Source organism: Phalangium opilio, unplaced genomic scaffold, assembly GCF_054372755.1.
Source record: "Phalangium opilio isolate 3A_F unplaced genomic scaffold, DU_Popi_V2 ptg000013l_1, whole genome shotgun sequence".
In the NCBI taxonomy this organism is placed as follows: Eukaryota; Metazoa; Arthropoda; class Arachnida; order Opiliones; family Phalangiidae; genus Phalangium; species Phalangium opilio.
Genome location: NW_028324148.1, coordinates 1,554,052 through 1,570,514, shown reverse-complemented (window position 1 = coordinate 1,570,514; position 16,463 = coordinate 1,554,052). Strand labels below are relative to the sequence as shown.

Here is a 16,463-nt window from a genome sequence, read left to right as displayed (position 1 = left end):
CGAACCTGGGACCTTGCACGGGTTAGGCGGACGTGATAACCACTACACCATATATACGTAGTAATACTGAGTTTTCCGAGAGATCTAGCTAATTTTTATGCCCAATCACGATGGACAAAACATGTATCAACCAGGGGTTGAACATGGGACCTTCCGCGTGTAAAGCGGACGCGATAACCACTAAACCATAGATACGTAGTAATACTGAGTTTTCCAAGAGACCTAGCTTTTTTATGTCCTATCACGATGGTCAAAATATGTATCTACCAGGGCTCGAACCTGGGACCTTCCGCGTGTAAAGCGGACGTGATAACCACTACAACATAGATACGTAGTAATGCTGAAATTTCCAAGAGACCTAGCTTTTTTATGCCCAATCACGATGGACAAAATATGTGTCTACCAGGGCTCGAACCTGGGACCTTCCCCGTGTAAAGCGGACGTGATAACCACTACACCATAGATACGTAGTAGCGCTGAGTTTTCCAAGAGACCTAGCTTTTTTATGCCCAATCACGATGGACAAAATATGTATCTACCAGGGCTCAAACCTGGGACCTTCCGCGTGTAAGGCGGACGTGATAACCACTACACCACAGATACGTAGTAATACTGAGATTTCCGAGAGATCTAGCTTATTTTTATGCCCAATCACGATGGACAAAACATGTATCTACCAGGGCTCGAACATGGGACCTTAAGCGTGTAAAGAGGACGTGATAACCACTACACCATAGATACGTAGTAATGCTAAGTTTTCCAAGAGACCTAGCTTTTTTATGCCCAATCACGATGGACAAAATATGTGTCTACCAGGGCTCGAACCTGGGACCTTCCCCGTGTAAAGCGGACGTGATAACCACTACACCATAGATACGTAGTGGCGCTGAGTTTTCCAAGAGACCTAGCTTTTTTATGCCCAATCACGACGGACAAAATATGTATCTACCAGGGCTCAAACCTGGGACCTTCCGCGTGTTAGGCGGACGTGATAACCACTACACCACAGATACGTAGTAATACTGAGATTTCCGAGAGATCTAGCTTATTTTTATGCCCAATCACGATGGACAAAACATGTATCTACCAGGGCTCGAACATGGGACCTTAAGCGTGTAAAGCGGACGTGATAACCACTACACCATAGATACGTATTAATGCTAAGTTTTCCAAGAGACCTAGCTTTTTTATGCCCAATCACGATGGACACAATATGCATCTACCAGCGCTCGAACCTGGGACCTTCCACGTGTTAGGCGGACGTGATAACCACTACACCATATATACGTAGTTATACTGATTTTTCCGAGAGATCTAGCTAATTTTTATGCCCAATCACAATGGTCAAAATATGTATCTACCAGGGCTCGAACCTGGGACCTTCCGCGAGTAAAGCGGACGTGATAATCACTACACCATAGAGACGTCGTAATGCTGAGTTTTCCAAGAGACCTAGCTTTTTTATGCCCAATCACGATGGACAAAATATGTATCTAACAGGGCTCGAACCTGGGACCTTCCGCGTGTAAAGTTGACGTGATAACCACTACACCATAAACACGTAGTAATGCTGAGTTTTCCAAGAGACCTAGCTTTTTTATGCCCAATCACGATGGTCAAAATATGTATCTACCTGGGCTCGAACCTGGGACCTTCCGAGTGTAAAGCGGACGGGATAACCACTACACCATAAATACGTAGTAATGCTGAGTTTTCCAAGAGACCTAGCTTTTTTATGCCCAATCACGATGGACAAAATATGTATCTAACAGGGCTCGAACCTGGGACCTTGCACGGGTTAGGCGGACGTGATAACCACTACACCATATATACGTAGTAATACTGAGTTTTCCGAGAGATCTAGCTAATTTTTATGCCCAATCACGATGGACAAAACATGTATCAACCAGGGGTTGAACATGGGACCTTCCGCGTGTAAAGCGGACGCGATAACCACTAAACCATAGATACGTAGTAATACTGAGTTTTCCAAGAGACCTAGCTTTTTTATGTCCTATCACGATGGTCAAAATATGTATCTACCAGGGCTTGAACCTGGGACCTTCCGCGTGTAAAGCGGACGTGATAACCACTACAACATAGATACGTAGTAATGCTGAAATTTCCAAGAGACCTAGCTTTTTTATGCCCAATCACGATGGACAAAATATGTGTCTACCAGGGCTCGAACCTGGGACCTTCCCCGTGTAAAGCGGACGTGATAACCACTACACCATAGATACGTAGTAGCGCTGAGTTTTCCAAGAGACCTAGCTTTTTTATGCCCAATCACGATGGACAAAATATGTATCTACCAGGGCTCAAACCTGGGACCTTCCGCGTGTTAGGCGGACGTGATAACCACTACACCACAGATACGTAGTAATACTGAGATTTCCGAGAGATCTAGCTTATTTTTATGCCCAATCACGATGGACAAAACATGTATCTACCAGGGCTCGAACATGGGACCTTAAGCGTGTAAAGCGGACGTGATAACCACTACACCATAGATACGTATTAATGCTAAGTTTTCCAAGAGACCTAGCTTTTATGCCCAATCACGATGGACACAATATGCATCTACCAGCGCTCGAACCTGGGACCTTCCACGTGTTAGGCGGACGTGATAACCACTACACCATATATACGTAGTTATACTGAGTTTTCCGAGAGATCTAGCTAATTTTTATGCCCAATCACAATGGTCAAAATATGTATCTACCAGGGCTCGAACCTGGGACCTTCCGCGAGTAAAGCGGACGTGATAATCACTACACCATAGAGACGTCGTAATGCTGAGTTTTCCAAGAGACTTAGCTTTTTTATGCCCAATCACGATGGACAAAATATGTATCTAACAGGGCTCGAACCTGGGACCTTCCGCGTGTAAAGTTGACGTGATAACCACTACACCATAAACACGTAGTAATGCTGAGTTTTCCAAGAGACCTAGCTTTTTTATGCCCAATCACGATGGTCAAAATATGTATCTACCTGGGCTCGAACCTGGGACCTTCCGAGTGTAAAGCGGACGTGATAACCACTACACCATAAATACGTAGTAATGCTGAGTTTTCCAAGAGACCTAGCTTTTTTATGCCCAATCACGATGGACAAAATATGTATCTAACAGGGCTCGAACCTGGGACCTTGCACGGGTTAGGCGGACGTGATAACCACTACACCATATATACGTAGTAATACTGAGTTTTCCGAGAGATCTAGCTAATTTTTATGCCCAATCACGATGGACAAAACATGTATCAACCAGGGGTTGAACATGGGACCTCCCGCGTGTAAAGCGGACGCGATAACCACTAAACCATAGATACGTAGTAATACTGAGTTTTCCAAGAGACCTAGCTTTTTATGTCCTATCACGATGGTCAAAATATGTATCTACCAGGGCTTGAACCTGGGACCTTCCGCGTGTAAAGCGGACGTGATAACCACTACAACATAGATACGTAGTAGCGCTGAGTTTTCCAAGAGACCTAGCTTTTTTATGCCCAATCACGATGGACAAAATATGTATCTACCAGGGCTCAAACCTGGGACCTTCCGCGTGTTAGGCGGACGTGATAACCACTACACCACAGATACGTAGTAATACTGAGATTTCCGAGAGATCTAGCTTATTTTTATGCCCAATCACGATGGACAAAACATGTATCTACCAGGGCTCGAACATGGGACCTTAAGCGTGTAAAGTGGACGTGATAACCACTACACCATAGATACGTATTAATGCTAAGTTTTCCAAGAGACCTAGCTTTTTTATGCCCAATCACGATGGACAAAATATGTATCTAACAGGGCTCGAACCTGGGACCTTCCGCGTGTAAAGCGGACGTGATAACCACTACACCATAAATACGTAGTAATGCTGAGTTTTCCAAGAGACCTAGCTTTTTTATGCCCAATGACGATGGACAAAATATGTATCTAACAGGGCTCGAACCTGGGACCTTCCGCGTGTAAAGCGGACGTGATAACCACTACACCATAAATACGTAGTAATGCTGAGTTTTCCAAGAGACCTAGCTTTTTTATGCCCAATCACGATGGACAAAATATGTATCTACCAGGGCTCAAACCTGGGACCTTCCGCGTGTTAGGCGGACGTGATAACCACTACACCACAGATACGTAGTAATACTGAGATTTCCGAGAGATCTAGCTTATTTTTATGCCCAATCACGATGGACAAAACATGTATCTACCAGGGCTCGAACATGGGACCTTAAGCGTGTAAAGAGGACGTGATAACCACTACACCATAGATACGTAGTAATGCTAAGTTTTCCAAGAGACCTAGCTTTTTTATGCCCAATCACGATGGACAAAATATGTGTCTACCAGGGCTCGAACCTGGGACCTTCCCCGTGTAAAGCGGACGTGATAACCACTACACCATAGATACGTAGTAGCGCTGAGTTTTCCAAGAGACCTAGCTTTTTTATGCCCAATCACGATGGACAAAATATGTATCTACCAGGGCTCAAACCTGGGACCTTCCGCGTGTTAGGCGGACGTGATAACCACTACACCACAGATACGTAGTAATACTGAGATTTCCGAGAGATCTAGCTTATTTTTATGCCCAATCACGATGGACAAAACATGTATCTACCAGGGCTCGAACATGGGACCTTAAGCGTGTAAAGCGGACGTGATAACCACTACACCATAGATACGTATTGATGCTAAGTTTTCCAAGAGACCTAGCTTTTTTATGCCCAATCACGATGGACAAAATATGTGTCTACCAGGGCTCGAACCTGGGACCTTCCCCGTGTAAAGCGGACGTGATAACCACTACACCATAGATACGTAGTAGCGCTGAGTTTTCCAAGAGACCTAGCTTTTTTATGCCCAATCACGATGGACAAAATATGTATCTACCAGGGCTCAAACCTGGGACCTTCCGCGTGTTAGGCGGACGTGATAACCACTACACCACAGATACGTAGTAATACTGAGATTTCCGAGAGATCTAGCTTATTTTTATGCCCAATCACGATGGACAAAACATGTATCTACCAGGGCTCGAACATGGGACCTTAAGCGTGTAAAGCGGACGTGATAACCACTACACCATAGATACGTATTAATGCTAAGTTTTCCAAGAGACCTAGCTTTTTTATGCCCAATCACGATGGACACAATATGCATCTACCAGCGCTCGAACCTGGGACCTTCCACGTGTTAGGCGGACGTGATAACCACTACACCATATATACGTAGTTATCCTGAGTTTTCCGAGAGATCTAGCTAATTTTTATGCCCAATCACAATGGTCAAAATATGTATCTACCAGGGCTCGAACCTGGGACCTTCCGCGAGTAAAGCGGACGTGATAATCACTACACCATAGAGACGTCGTAATGCTGAGTTTTCCAAGAGACCTAGCTTTTTTATGCCCAATCACGATGGACAAAATATGTATCTAACAGGGCTCGAACCTGGGACCTTCCGCGTGTAAAGCGGACGTGATAACCACTACACCATAAATACGTAGTAATGCTGGGTTTTCCAAGAGACCTAGCTTTTTTATGCCCAATCACGATGGACAAAATATGTATCTAACAGGGCTCGAACCTGGGACCTTGCACGGGTTAGGCGGACGTGATAACCACTACACCATATATACGTAGTAATACTGAGTTTTCCGAGAGATCTAGCTAATTTTTATGCCCAATCACGATGGACAAATATGTATCAACCAGGGGTTGAACATGGGACCTTCCGCGTGTAAAGCGGACGCGATAACCACTAAACCATAGATACGTAGTAATACTGAGTTTTCCAAGAGACCTAGCTTTTTTATGTCCTATCACGATGGTCAAAATATGTATCTACCAGGGCTCGAACCTGGGACCTTCCGCGTGTAAAGCGAACGTGATAACCACTACAACATAGATACGTAGTAATGCTGAAATTTCCAAGAGACCTAGCTTTTTTATGCCCAATCACGATGGACAAAATATGTGTCTACCAGGGCTCGAACCTGGGACCTTCCCCGTGTAAAGCGGACGTGATAACCACTACACCATAGATACGTAGTAGCGCTGAGTTTTCCAAGAGACCTAGCTTTTTTATGCCCAATCACGATGGACAAAATATGTATCTACCAGGGCTCAAACCTGGGACCTTCCGCGTGTTAGGCGGACGTGATAACCACTACACCACAGATACGTAGTAATACTGAGATTTCCGAGAGATCTAGCTTATTTTTATGCCCAATCACGATGGACAAAACATGTATCTACCAGGGCTCGAACATGGGACCTTAAGCGTGTAAAGAGGACGTGATAACCACTACACCATAGATACGTAGTAATGCTAAGTTTTCCAAGAGACCTAGCTTTTTTATGCCCAATCACGATGGACAAAATATGTGTCTACCAGGGCTCGAACCTGGGACCTTCACCGTGTAAAGCGGACGTGATAACCACTACACCATAGATACGTAGTAGCGCTGAGTTTTCCAAGAGACCTAGCTTTTTTATGCCCAATCACGATGGACAAAATATGTATCTACCAGGGCTCAAACCTGGGACCTTCCGCGTGTTAGGCGGACGTGATAACCACTACACCACAGATACGTAGTAATACTGAGATTTCCGAGAGATCTAGCTTATTTTTATGCCCAATCACGATGGACAAAACATGTATCTACCAGGGCTCGAACATGGGACCTTAAGCGTGTAAAGCGGACGTGATAACCACTACACCATAGATACGTATTAATGCTAAGTTTTCCAAGAGACCTAGCTTTTTTATGCCCAATCACGATGGACACAATATGCATCTACCAGCGCTCGAACCTGGGACCTTCCACGTGTTAGGCGGACGTGATAACCACTACACCATATATACGTAGTTATACTGAGTTTTCCGAGAGATCTAGCTAATTTTTATGCCCAATCACAATGGTCAAAATATGTATCTACCAGGGCTCGAACCTGGGACCTTCCGCGAGTAAAGCGGACGTGATAATCACTACACCATAGAGACGTCGTAATGCTGAGTTTTCCAAGAGACCTAGCTTTTTTATGCCCAATCACGATGGACAAAATATGTATCTAACAGGGCTCGAACCTGGGACCTTCCGCGTGTAAAGTTGACGTGATAACCACTACACCATAAACACGTAGTAATGCTGAGTTTTCCAAGAGACCTAGCTTTTTTATGCCCAATCACGATGGTCAAAATATGTATCTACCTGGGCTCGAACCTGGGACCTTCCGAGTGTAAAGCGGACGTGATAACCACTACACCATAAATACGTAGTAAAGCTGAGTTTTCCAAGAGACCTAGCTTTTTTATGCCCAATCACGATGGACAAAATATGTATCTAACAGGGCTCGAACCTGGGACCTTGCACGGGTTAGGCGGACGTGATAACCACTACACCATATATACGTAGTAATACTGAGTTTTCCGAGAGATCTAGCTAATTTTTATGCCCAATCACGATGGACAAAACATGTATCAACCAGGGGTTGAACATGGGACCTTCCGCGTGTAAAGCGGACGCGATAACCACTAAACCATAGATACGTAGTAATACTGAGTTTTCCAAGAGACCTAGCTTTTTTATGTCCTATCACGATGGTCAAAATATGTATCTACCAGGGCTCGAACCTGGGACCTTCCGCGTGTAAAGCGGACGTGATAACCACTACAACATAGATACGTAGTAATGCTGAAATTTCCAAGAGACCTAGCTTTTTTATGCCCAATCACGATGGACAAAATATGTGTCTACCAGGGCTCGAACCTGGGACGTTCCCCGTGTAAAGCGGACGTGATAACCACTACACCATAGATACGTAGTAGCGCTGAGTTTTCCAAGAGACCTAGCTTTTTTATGCCCAATCACGATGGACAAAATATGTATCTACCAGGGCTCAAACCTGGGACCTTCCGCGTGTTAGGCGGACGTGATAACCACTACACCACAGATACGTAGTAATACTGAGATTTCCGAGAGATCTAGCTTATTTTTATGCCCAATCACGATGGACAAAACATGTATCTACCAGGGCTCGAACATGGGACCTTAAGCGTGTAAAGAGGACGTGATAACCACTACACCATAGATACGTAGTAATGCTAAGTTTTCCAAGAGACCTAGCTTTTTTATGCCCAATCACGATGGACAAAATATGTGTCTACCAGGGCTCGAACCTGGGACCTTCCCCGTGTAAAGCGGACGTGATAACCACTACACCATAGATACGTAGTGGCGCTGAGTTTTCCAAGAGACCTAGCTTTTTTATGCCCAATCACGACGGACAAAATATGTATCTACCAGGGCTCAAACCTGGGACCTTCCGCGTGTTAGGCGGACGTGATAACCACTACACCACAGATACGTAGTAATACTGAGATTTCCGAGAGATCTAGCTTATTTTTATGCCCAATCACGATGGACAAAACATGTATCTACCAGGGCTCGAACATGGGACCTTAAGCGTGTAAAGCGGACGTGATAACCACTACACCATAGATACGTATTAATGCTAAGTTTTCCAAGAGACCTAGCTTTTTTATGCCCAATCACGATGGACACAATATGCATCTACCAGCGCTCGAACCTGGGACCTTCCACGTGTTAGGCGGACGTGATAACCACTACACCATATATACGTAGTTATACTGATTTTTCCGAGAGATCTAGCTAATTTTTATGCCCAATCACAATGGTCAAAATATGTATCTACCAGGGCTCGAACCTGGGACCTTCCGCGAGTAAAGCGGACGTGATAATCACTACACCATAGAGACGTCGTAATGCTGAGTTTTCCAAGAGACCTAGCTTTTTTATGCCCAATCACGATGGACAAAATATGTATCTAACAGGGCTCGAACCTGGGACCTTCCGCGTGTAAAGTTGACGTGATAACCACTACACCATAAACACGTAGTAATGCTGAGTTTTCCAAGAGACCTAGCTTTTTTATGCCCAATCACGATGGTCAAAATATGTATCTACCTGGGCTCGAACCTGGGACCTTCCGAGTGTAAAGCGGACGGGATAACCACTACACCATAAATATGTAGTAATGCTGAGTTTTCCAAGAGACCTAGCTTTTTTATGCCCAATCACGATGGACAAAATATGTATCTAACAGGGCTCGAACCTGGGACCTTGCACGGGTTAGGCGGACGTGATAACCACTACACCATATATACGTAGTAATACTGAGTTTTCCGAGAGATCTAGCTAATTTTTATGCCCAATCACGATGGACAAAACATGTATCAACCAGGGGTTGAACATGGGACTTTCCGCGTGTAAAGCGGACGCGATAACCACTAAACCATAGATACGTAGTAATACTGAGTTTTCCAAGAGACCTAGCTTTTTTATGTCCTATCACGATGGTCAAAATATGTATCTACCAGGGCTTGAACCTGGGACCTTCCGCGTGTAAAGCGGACGTGATAACCACTACAACATAGATACGTAGTAATGCTGAAATTTCCAAGAGACCTAGCTTTTTTATGCCCAATCACGATGGACAAAATATGTGTCTACCAGGGCTCGAACCTGGGACCTTCCCCGTGTAAAGCGGACGTGATAACCACTACACCATAGATACGTAGTAGCTCTGAGTTTTCCAAGAGACCTAGCTTTTTTATGCCCAATCACGATGGACAAAATATGTATCTACCAGGGCTCAAACCTGGGACCTTCCGCGTGTTAGGCGGACGTGATAACCACTACACCACAGATACGTAGTAATACTGAGATTTCCGAGAGATCTAGCTTATTTTTATGCCCAATCACGATGGACAAAACATGTATCTACCAGGGCTCGAACATGGGACCTTAAGCGTGTAAAGCGGACGTGATAACCACTACACCATAGATACGTATTAATGCTAAGTTTTCCAAGAGACCTAGCTTTTATGCCCAATCACGATGGACACAATATGCATCTACCAGCGCTCGAACCTGGGACCTTCCACGTGTTAGGCGGACGTGATAACCACTACACCATATATACGTAGTTATACTGAGTTTTCCGAGAGATCTAGCTAATTTTTATGCCCAATCACAATGGTCAAAATATGTATCTACCAGGGCTCGAACCTGGGACCTTCCGCGAGTAAAGCGGACGTGATAATCACTACACCATAGAGACGTCGTAATGCTGAGTTTTCCAAGAGACTTAGCTTTTTTATGCCCAATCACGATGGACAAAATATGTATCTAACAGGGCTCGAACCTGGGACCTTCCGCGTGTAAAGTTGACGTGATAACCACTACACCATAAACACGTAGTAATGCTGAGTTTTCCAAGAGACCTAGCTTTTTTATGCCCAATCACGATGGTCAAAATATGTATCTACCTGGGCTCGAACCTGGGACCTTCCGAGTGTAAAGCGGACGTGATAACCACTACACCATAAATACGTAGTAATGCTGAGTTTTCCAAGAGACCTAGCTTTTTTATGCCCAATCACGATGGACAAAATATGTATCTAACAGGGCTCGAACCTGGGACCTTGCACGGGTTAGGCGGACGTGATAACCACTACACCATATATACGTAGTAATACTGAGTTTTCCGAGAGATCTAGCTAATTTTTATGCCCAATCACGATGGACAAAACATGTATCAACCAGGGGTTGAACATGGGACCTCCCGCGTGTAAAGCGGACGCGATAACCACTAAACCATAGATACGTAGTAATACTGAGTTTTCCAAGAGACCTAGCTTTTTATGTCCTATCACGATGGTCAAAATATGTATCTACCAGGGCTTGAACCTGGGACCTTCCGCGTGTAAAGCGGACGTGATAACCACTACAACATAGATACGTAGTAATGCTGAAATTTCCAAGAGACCTAGCTTTTTTATGCCCAATCACGATGGACAAAATATGTGTCTACCAGGGCTCGAACCTGGGACCTTCCCCGTGTAAAGCGGACGTGATAACCACTACACCATAGATACGTAGTAGCGCTGAGTTTTCCAAGAGACCTAGCTTTTTTATGCCCAATCACGATGGACAAAATATGTATCTACCAGGGCTCAAACCTGGGACCTTCCGCGTGTTAGGCGGACGTGATAACCACTACACCACAGATACGTAGTAATACTGAGATTTCCGAGAGATCTAGCTTATTTTTATGCCCAATCACGATGGACAAAACATGTATCTACCAGGGCTCGAACATGGGACCTTAAGCGTGTAAAGTGGACGTGATAACCACTACACCATAGATACGTATTAATGCTAAGTTTTCCAAGAGACCTAGCTTTTTTATGCCCAATCACGATGGACACAATATGCATCTACCAGCGCTCGAACCTGGGACCTTCCACGTGTTAGGCGGACGTGATAACCACTACACCATATATACGTAGTTTTACTGAGTTTTCCGAGAGATCTAGCTAATTTTTATGCCCAATCACGATGGTCAAAATATGTATCTACCAGGGCTCGAACCTGGGACCTTCCGCGAGTAAAGCGGACGTGATAATCACTACACCATAGAGACGTCGTAATGCTGAGTTTTCCAAGAGACCTAGCTTTTTTATGCCCAATCACGATGGACAAAATATGTATCTAACAGGGCTCGAACCTGGGACCTTCCGAGTGTAAAGCGGACGTGATAACCACTACACCATAAATACGTAGTAATGCTGAGTTTTCCAAGAGACCTAGCTTTTTTATGCCCAATCACGATGGACAAAATATGTATCTAACAGGGCTCGAACCTGGGACCTTCCGCGTGTAAAGCGGACGTGATAACCACTACACCATAAATACATAGTAATGCTGAGTTTTCCAAGAGACCTAGCTTTTTTATGCCCAATCACGATGGTCAAAATATGTATCTACCTGGGCTCGAACCTGGGACCTTCCGCGTGTAAAGCGGACGTGATAACCACTACACCATAGATACTTAGTAATACTGAGTTTTCCAAGAAACCTAGCTTTTTTATGCCCAATCACGATGGTCAAAATATGGATCTACCTGGGCTCGAACCTGGGACCTTCCGAGTGTAAAGCGGACGTGATAACCACTACACCATAAATACGTAGTAATGCTGAGTTTTCCAAGAGACCTAGCTTTTTTATGCCCAATCACGATGGACAAAATATGTATCTAACAGGGCTCGAACCTGGGACCTTCCGCGTGTAAAGCGGACGTGATAACCACTACACCATAAATACATAGTAATGCTGAGTTTTCCAAGAGACCTAGCTTTTTTATGCCCAATCACGATGGTCAAAATATGTATCTACCAGGGCTCGAACCTGGGACCTTCCGCGTGTAAAGCGGACGTGATAACCACTACACCATAAATACGTAGTAATGCTGAGTTTTCCAAGAGACCTAGCTTTTTTATGCCCAATCACGATGGACAAAATATGTGTCTAACAGGGCTCGAACCTGGGACCTTGCACGGGTTAGGCGGACGTGATAACCACTACACCATAAATACGTAGTAATGCTGAGTTTTCCAAGAGACCTAGCTTTTTTATGCCCAATCACGATGGTCAAAATATGTATCTACCTGGGCTCGAACCTGGGACCTTCCGCGTGTAAAGCGGACGTGATAACCACTACACCATAGATACGTAGTAATACTGAGTTTTCCAAGAAACCTAGCTTTTTTTATGTCCTATCACGATGGTCAAAATATGTATCTACCAGGGCTCGAACCTGGGACCTTCCGCGTGTAAAGCGGACGTGATAACCACTACACCATAAATACGTAGTAATGCTAAGTTTTCCAAGAGACCTAGCTTTTTTATGCCCAATCACGATGGACAAAATATGTATCTAACAGGGCTCGAACCTGGGACCTTGCACGGGTTAGGCGGACGTGATAACCACTACATCATATATACGTATTAATACTGAGTTTTCCGAGAGATCTAGCTAATTTTAAAGGTGCATTTTCATGCTCGCTAGTAGCGGGCAAATCCGGCGTAAGCTTTCAAATTTCGCGGGCATTTTTGACAGCTAGATTATTTGGATTTCCGCTTCCGCTATACGCGTTTTTTATTTTCACGCTTGCTCATTTGTTACCAGATGGCGCCATGTCTGTGCGGGGAGGCCAAAAACTATATTTTAGAATCGCTCTGAATGGCTGAAATAAGTCACGTGGTGTTCAGCTTTAGCGGATTTGAAAAGCTAAAGCGGGAAATATCTGTTTCGATTTGATCGGCGCGGAGAGAGAAAATCCGCTTAAGCTTTAAACTTTCAGCGGAATATTTCTGCTTTCGCGAGCATGAAAACGACTCAAGCGTGTAGCGACAGCGGATTTTTAGTGTATTTTGCCCGCTACTAGCGAGCATGAAAATGCACCTTTATGCCCAATCACGATGGACAAAACATGTATCAACCAGGGGTTGAACATGGGACCTTCCGCGTGTAAAGCGGACGCGATAACCACTAAACCATAGATACGTAGTAATACTGAGTTTTCCAAGAGCCCTAGCTTTTTTATGTCCTATCACGATGGTCAAAATATGTATCTACCAGGGCTCGAACCTGGGACCTTCCGCGTGTAAAGCGGACGTGATAACCACTACAACATAGATACGTAGTAATGCTGAAATTTCCAAGAGACCTAGCTTTTTTATGCCCAATCACGATGGACAAAATATGTGTCTACCAGGGCTCGAACCTGGGACCTTCCCCGTGTAAAGCGGACGTGATAACCACTACACCATAGATACGTAGTAGCGCTGAGTTTTCCAAGAGACCTAACTTTTTTATGCCCAATCACGATGGACAAAATATGTATCTACCAGGGCTCAAACCTGGGACCTTCCGCGTGTTAGGCGGACGTGATAACCACTACACCACAGATACGTAGTAATACTGAGATTTCCGAGAGATCTAGCTTATTTTTATGCCCAATCACGATGGACAAAACATGTATCTACCAGGGCTCGAACATGGGACCTTAAGCGTGTAAAGCGGACGTGATAACCACTACACCATAGATACGTATTAATGCTATGTTTTCCAAGAGACCTAGCTTTTTTATGCCCAATCACGATGGACACAGTATGCATCTACCAGCGCTCGAACCTGGGACCTTCCACGTGTTAGGCGGACGTGATAACCACTACACCATATATACGTAGTTATACTGAGTTTTCCGAGAGATCTAGCTAATTTTTATGCCCAATCACAATGGTCAAAATATGTATCTACCAGGGCTCGAACCTGGGACCTTCCGCGTGTTAGGCGGACGTGATAACCACTACACCATATATACGTAGTTTTACTGAGTTTTCCGAGAGATCTAGCTAATTTTTATGCCCAATCACGATGGTCAAAATATGTATCTACCAGGGCTCGAACCTGGGACCTTCCGCGAGTAAAGCGGACGTGATAATCACTACACCATAGAGACGTCGTAATGCTGAGTTTTCCAAGAGACCTAGCTTTTTTATGCCCAATCACGATGGACAAAATATGTATCTAACAGGGCTCGAACCTGGGACCTTCCGAGTGTAAAGCGGACGTGATAACCACTACACCATAAATACGTAGTAATGCTGAGTTTTCCAAGAGACCTAGCTTTTTTATGCCCAATCACGATGGACAAAATATGTATCTAACAGGGCTCGAACCTGGGACCTTCCGCGTGTAAAGCGGACGTGATAACCACTACACCATAAATACATAGTAATGCTGAGTTTTCCAAGAGACCTAGCTTTTTTATGCCCAATCACGATGGTCAAAATATGTATCTACCTGGGCTCGAACCTGGGACCTTCCGCGTGTAAAGCGGACGTGATAACCACTACACCATAGATACTTAGTAATACTGAGTTTTCCAAGAAACCTAGCTTTTTTATGCCCAATCACGATGGTCAAAATATGTATCTACCTGGGCTCGAACCTGGGACCTTCCGAGTGTAAAGCGGACGTGATAACCACTACACCATAAATACGTAGTAATGCTGAGTTTTCCAAGAGACCTAGCTTTTTTATGCCCAATCACGATGGACAAAATATGTATCTAACAGGGCTCGAACCTGGGACCTTCCGCGTGTAAAGCGGACGTGATAACCACTACACCATAAATACATAGTAATGCTGAGTTTTCCAAGAGACCTAGCTTTTTTATGCCCAATCACGATGGTCAAAATATGTATCTACCAGGGCTCGAACCTGGGACCTTCCGCGTGTAAAGCGGACGTGATAACCACTACACCATAAATACGTAGTAATGCTGAGTTTTCCAAGAGACCTAGCTTTTTTATGCCCAATCACGATGGACAAAATATGTATCTAACAGGGCTCGAACCTGGGACCTTGCACGGGTTAGGCGGACGTGATAACCACTACACCATAAATACGTAGTAATGCTGAGTTTTCCAAGAGACCTAGCTTTTTTATGCCCAATCACGATGGTCAAAATATGTATCTACCTGGGCTCGAACCTGGGACCTTCCGCGTGTAAAGCGGACGTGATAACCACTACACCATAGATACGTAGTAATACTGAGTTTTCCAAGAAACCTAGCTTTTTTTATGTCCTATCACGATGGTCAAAATATGTATCTACCAGGGCTCGAACCTGGGACCTTCCGCGTGTAAAGCGGACGTGATAACCACTACACCATAAATACGTAGTAATGCTAAGTTTTCCAAGAGACCTAGCTTTTTTATGCCCAATCACGATGGACAAAATATGTATCTAACAGGGCTCGAACCTGGGACCTTGCACGGGTTAGGCGGACGTGATAACCACTACATCATATATACGTATTAATACTGAGTTTTCCGAGAGATCTAGCTAATTTTTATGCCCAATCACGATGGACAAAACATGTATCAACCAGGGGTTGAACATGGGACCTTCCGCGTGTAAAGCGGACGCGATAACCACTAAACCATAGATACGTAGTAATACTGAGTTTTCCAAGAGACCTAGCTTTTTTATGTCCTATCACGATGGTCAAAATATGTATCTACCAGGGCTCGAACCTGGGACCTTCCGCGTGTAAAGCGGACGTGATAACCACTACAACATAGATACGTAGTAATGCTGAAATTTCCAAGAGACCTAGCTTTTTTATGCCCAATCACGATGGACAAAATATGTGTCTACCAGGGCTCGAACCTGGGACCTTCCCCGTGTAAAGCGGACGTGATAACCACTACACCATAGATACGTAGTAGCGCTGAGTTTTCCAAGAGACCTAACTTTTTTATGCCCAATCACGATGGACAAAATATGTATCTACCAGGGCTCAAACCTGGGACCTTCCGCGTGTTAGGCGGACGTGATAACCACTACACCACAGATACGTAGTAATACTGAGATTTCCGAGAGATCTAGCTTATTTTTATGCCCAATCACGATGGACAAAACATGTATCTACCAGGGCTCGAACATGGGACCTTAAGCGTGTAAAGCGGACGTGATAACCACTACACCATAGATACGTATTAATG

At 44.4% G+C, this 16,463-nt stretch overlaps 32 non-coding genes across 32 annotated transcripts; all 32 read right to left on the bottom strand.

Annotated features, from left to right (window-relative positions):
• Window positions 1-258: 258 nt before the first annotated feature.
• On the bottom strand, window positions 259-331 carry TRNAV-UAC (transfer RNA valine (anticodon UAC)). Its single transcript has one exon. It is a non-coding gene; the product is annotated as a tRNA-Val (tRNA).
• A 199-nt stretch (window positions 332-530) lies between these two features.
• TRNAV-UAC (transfer RNA valine (anticodon UAC)) lies at window positions 531-603 on the bottom strand. The gene has a single exon. It is a non-coding gene; the product is annotated as a tRNA-Val (tRNA).
• A 337-nt stretch (window positions 604-940) lies between these two features.
• On the bottom strand, window positions 941-1,013 carry TRNAV-AAC (transfer RNA valine (anticodon AAC)). The gene has a single exon. It is a non-coding gene; the product is annotated as a tRNA-Val (tRNA).
• A 1,021-nt stretch (window positions 1,014-2,034) lies between these two features.
• Window positions 2,035-2,107, bottom strand: TRNAV-UAC (transfer RNA valine (anticodon UAC)). The gene has a single exon. It is a non-coding gene; the product is annotated as a tRNA-Val (tRNA).
• A 199-nt stretch (window positions 2,108-2,306) lies between these two features.
• TRNAV-AAC (transfer RNA valine (anticodon AAC)) lies at window positions 2,307-2,379 on the bottom strand. Its single transcript has one exon. It is a non-coding gene; the product is annotated as a tRNA-Val (tRNA).
• A 1,018-nt stretch (window positions 2,380-3,397) lies between these two features.
• Window positions 3,398-3,470, bottom strand: TRNAV-UAC (transfer RNA valine (anticodon UAC)). The gene has a single exon. It is a non-coding gene; the product is annotated as a tRNA-Val (tRNA).
• Window positions 3,471-3,533: 63 nt separating this feature from the next.
• TRNAV-AAC (transfer RNA valine (anticodon AAC)) lies at window positions 3,534-3,606 on the bottom strand. The gene has a single exon. It is a non-coding gene; the product is annotated as a tRNA-Val (tRNA).
• A 473-nt stretch (window positions 3,607-4,079) lies between these two features.
• TRNAV-AAC (transfer RNA valine (anticodon AAC)) lies at window positions 4,080-4,152 on the bottom strand. Its single transcript has one exon. It is a non-coding gene; the product is annotated as a tRNA-Val (tRNA).
• Window positions 4,153-4,489: 337 nt separating this feature from the next.
• TRNAV-AAC (transfer RNA valine (anticodon AAC)) lies at window positions 4,490-4,562 on the bottom strand. The gene has a single exon. It is a non-coding gene; the product is annotated as a tRNA-Val (tRNA).
• A 337-nt stretch (window positions 4,563-4,899) lies between these two features.
• Window positions 4,900-4,972, bottom strand: TRNAV-AAC (transfer RNA valine (anticodon AAC)). Its single transcript has one exon. It is a non-coding gene; the product is annotated as a tRNA-Val (tRNA).
• A 1,156-nt stretch (window positions 4,973-6,128) lies between these two features.
• On the bottom strand, window positions 6,129-6,201 carry TRNAV-AAC (transfer RNA valine (anticodon AAC)). Its single transcript has one exon. It is a non-coding gene; the product is annotated as a tRNA-Val (tRNA).
• A 337-nt stretch (window positions 6,202-6,538) lies between these two features.
• On the bottom strand, window positions 6,539-6,611 carry TRNAV-AAC (transfer RNA valine (anticodon AAC)). Its single transcript has one exon. It is a non-coding gene; the product is annotated as a tRNA-Val (tRNA).
• A 1,021-nt stretch (window positions 6,612-7,632) lies between these two features.
• TRNAV-UAC (transfer RNA valine (anticodon UAC)) lies at window positions 7,633-7,705 on the bottom strand. Its single transcript has one exon. It is a non-coding gene; the product is annotated as a tRNA-Val (tRNA).
• A 199-nt stretch (window positions 7,706-7,904) lies between these two features.
• TRNAV-AAC (transfer RNA valine (anticodon AAC)) lies at window positions 7,905-7,977 on the bottom strand. Its single transcript has one exon. It is a non-coding gene; the product is annotated as a tRNA-Val (tRNA).
• Window positions 7,978-8,314: 337 nt separating this feature from the next.
• Window positions 8,315-8,387, bottom strand: TRNAV-AAC (transfer RNA valine (anticodon AAC)). Its single transcript has one exon. It is a non-coding gene; the product is annotated as a tRNA-Val (tRNA).
• A 1,021-nt stretch (window positions 8,388-9,408) lies between these two features.
• Window positions 9,409-9,481, bottom strand: TRNAV-UAC (transfer RNA valine (anticodon UAC)). Its single transcript has one exon. It is a non-coding gene; the product is annotated as a tRNA-Val (tRNA).
• Window positions 9,482-9,680: 199 nt separating this feature from the next.
• On the bottom strand, window positions 9,681-9,753 carry TRNAV-AAC (transfer RNA valine (anticodon AAC)). The gene has a single exon. It is a non-coding gene; the product is annotated as a tRNA-Val (tRNA).
• Window positions 9,754-10,771: 1,018 nt separating this feature from the next.
• TRNAV-UAC (transfer RNA valine (anticodon UAC)) lies at window positions 10,772-10,844 on the bottom strand. Its single transcript has one exon. It is a non-coding gene; the product is annotated as a tRNA-Val (tRNA).
• Window positions 10,845-11,043: 199 nt separating this feature from the next.
• Window positions 11,044-11,116, bottom strand: TRNAV-AAC (transfer RNA valine (anticodon AAC)). The gene has a single exon. It is a non-coding gene; the product is annotated as a tRNA-Val (tRNA).
• Window positions 11,117-11,863: 747 nt separating this feature from the next.
• TRNAV-UAC (transfer RNA valine (anticodon UAC)) lies at window positions 11,864-11,936 on the bottom strand. The gene has a single exon. It is a non-coding gene; the product is annotated as a tRNA-Val (tRNA).
• A 335-nt stretch (window positions 11,937-12,271) lies between these two features.
• On the bottom strand, window positions 12,272-12,344 carry TRNAV-UAC (transfer RNA valine (anticodon UAC)). Its single transcript has one exon. It is a non-coding gene; the product is annotated as a tRNA-Val (tRNA).
• A 199-nt stretch (window positions 12,345-12,543) lies between these two features.
• Window positions 12,544-12,616, bottom strand: TRNAV-UAC (transfer RNA valine (anticodon UAC)). The gene has a single exon. It is a non-coding gene; the product is annotated as a tRNA-Val (tRNA).
• A 64-nt stretch (window positions 12,617-12,680) lies between these two features.
• On the bottom strand, window positions 12,681-12,753 carry TRNAV-UAC (transfer RNA valine (anticodon UAC)). Its single transcript has one exon. It is a non-coding gene; the product is annotated as a tRNA-Val (tRNA).
• A 761-nt stretch (window positions 12,754-13,514) lies between these two features.
• On the bottom strand, window positions 13,515-13,587 carry TRNAV-UAC (transfer RNA valine (anticodon UAC)). Its single transcript has one exon. It is a non-coding gene; the product is annotated as a tRNA-Val (tRNA).
• Window positions 13,588-13,786: 199 nt separating this feature from the next.
• TRNAV-AAC (transfer RNA valine (anticodon AAC)) lies at window positions 13,787-13,859 on the bottom strand. Its single transcript has one exon. It is a non-coding gene; the product is annotated as a tRNA-Val (tRNA).
• A 339-nt stretch (window positions 13,860-14,198) lies between these two features.
• On the bottom strand, window positions 14,199-14,271 carry TRNAV-AAC (transfer RNA valine (anticodon AAC)). Its single transcript has one exon. It is a non-coding gene; the product is annotated as a tRNA-Val (tRNA).
• A 473-nt stretch (window positions 14,272-14,744) lies between these two features.
• TRNAV-UAC (transfer RNA valine (anticodon UAC)) lies at window positions 14,745-14,817 on the bottom strand. Its single transcript has one exon. It is a non-coding gene; the product is annotated as a tRNA-Val (tRNA).
• Window positions 14,818-15,152: 335 nt separating this feature from the next.
• On the bottom strand, window positions 15,153-15,225 carry TRNAV-UAC (transfer RNA valine (anticodon UAC)). The gene has a single exon. It is a non-coding gene; the product is annotated as a tRNA-Val (tRNA).
• A 199-nt stretch (window positions 15,226-15,424) lies between these two features.
• TRNAV-UAC (transfer RNA valine (anticodon UAC)) lies at window positions 15,425-15,497 on the bottom strand. Its single transcript has one exon. It is a non-coding gene; the product is annotated as a tRNA-Val (tRNA).
• Window positions 15,498-15,561: 64 nt separating this feature from the next.
• TRNAV-UAC (transfer RNA valine (anticodon UAC)) lies at window positions 15,562-15,634 on the bottom strand. Its single transcript has one exon. It is a non-coding gene; the product is annotated as a tRNA-Val (tRNA).
• Window positions 15,635-15,971: 337 nt separating this feature from the next.
• Window positions 15,972-16,044, bottom strand: TRNAV-UAC (transfer RNA valine (anticodon UAC)). Its single transcript has one exon. It is a non-coding gene; the product is annotated as a tRNA-Val (tRNA).
• Window positions 16,045-16,243: 199 nt separating this feature from the next.
• On the bottom strand, window positions 16,244-16,316 carry TRNAV-AAC (transfer RNA valine (anticodon AAC)). The gene has a single exon. It is a non-coding gene; the product is annotated as a tRNA-Val (tRNA).
• Window positions 16,317-16,463: the final 147 nt, after the last annotated feature.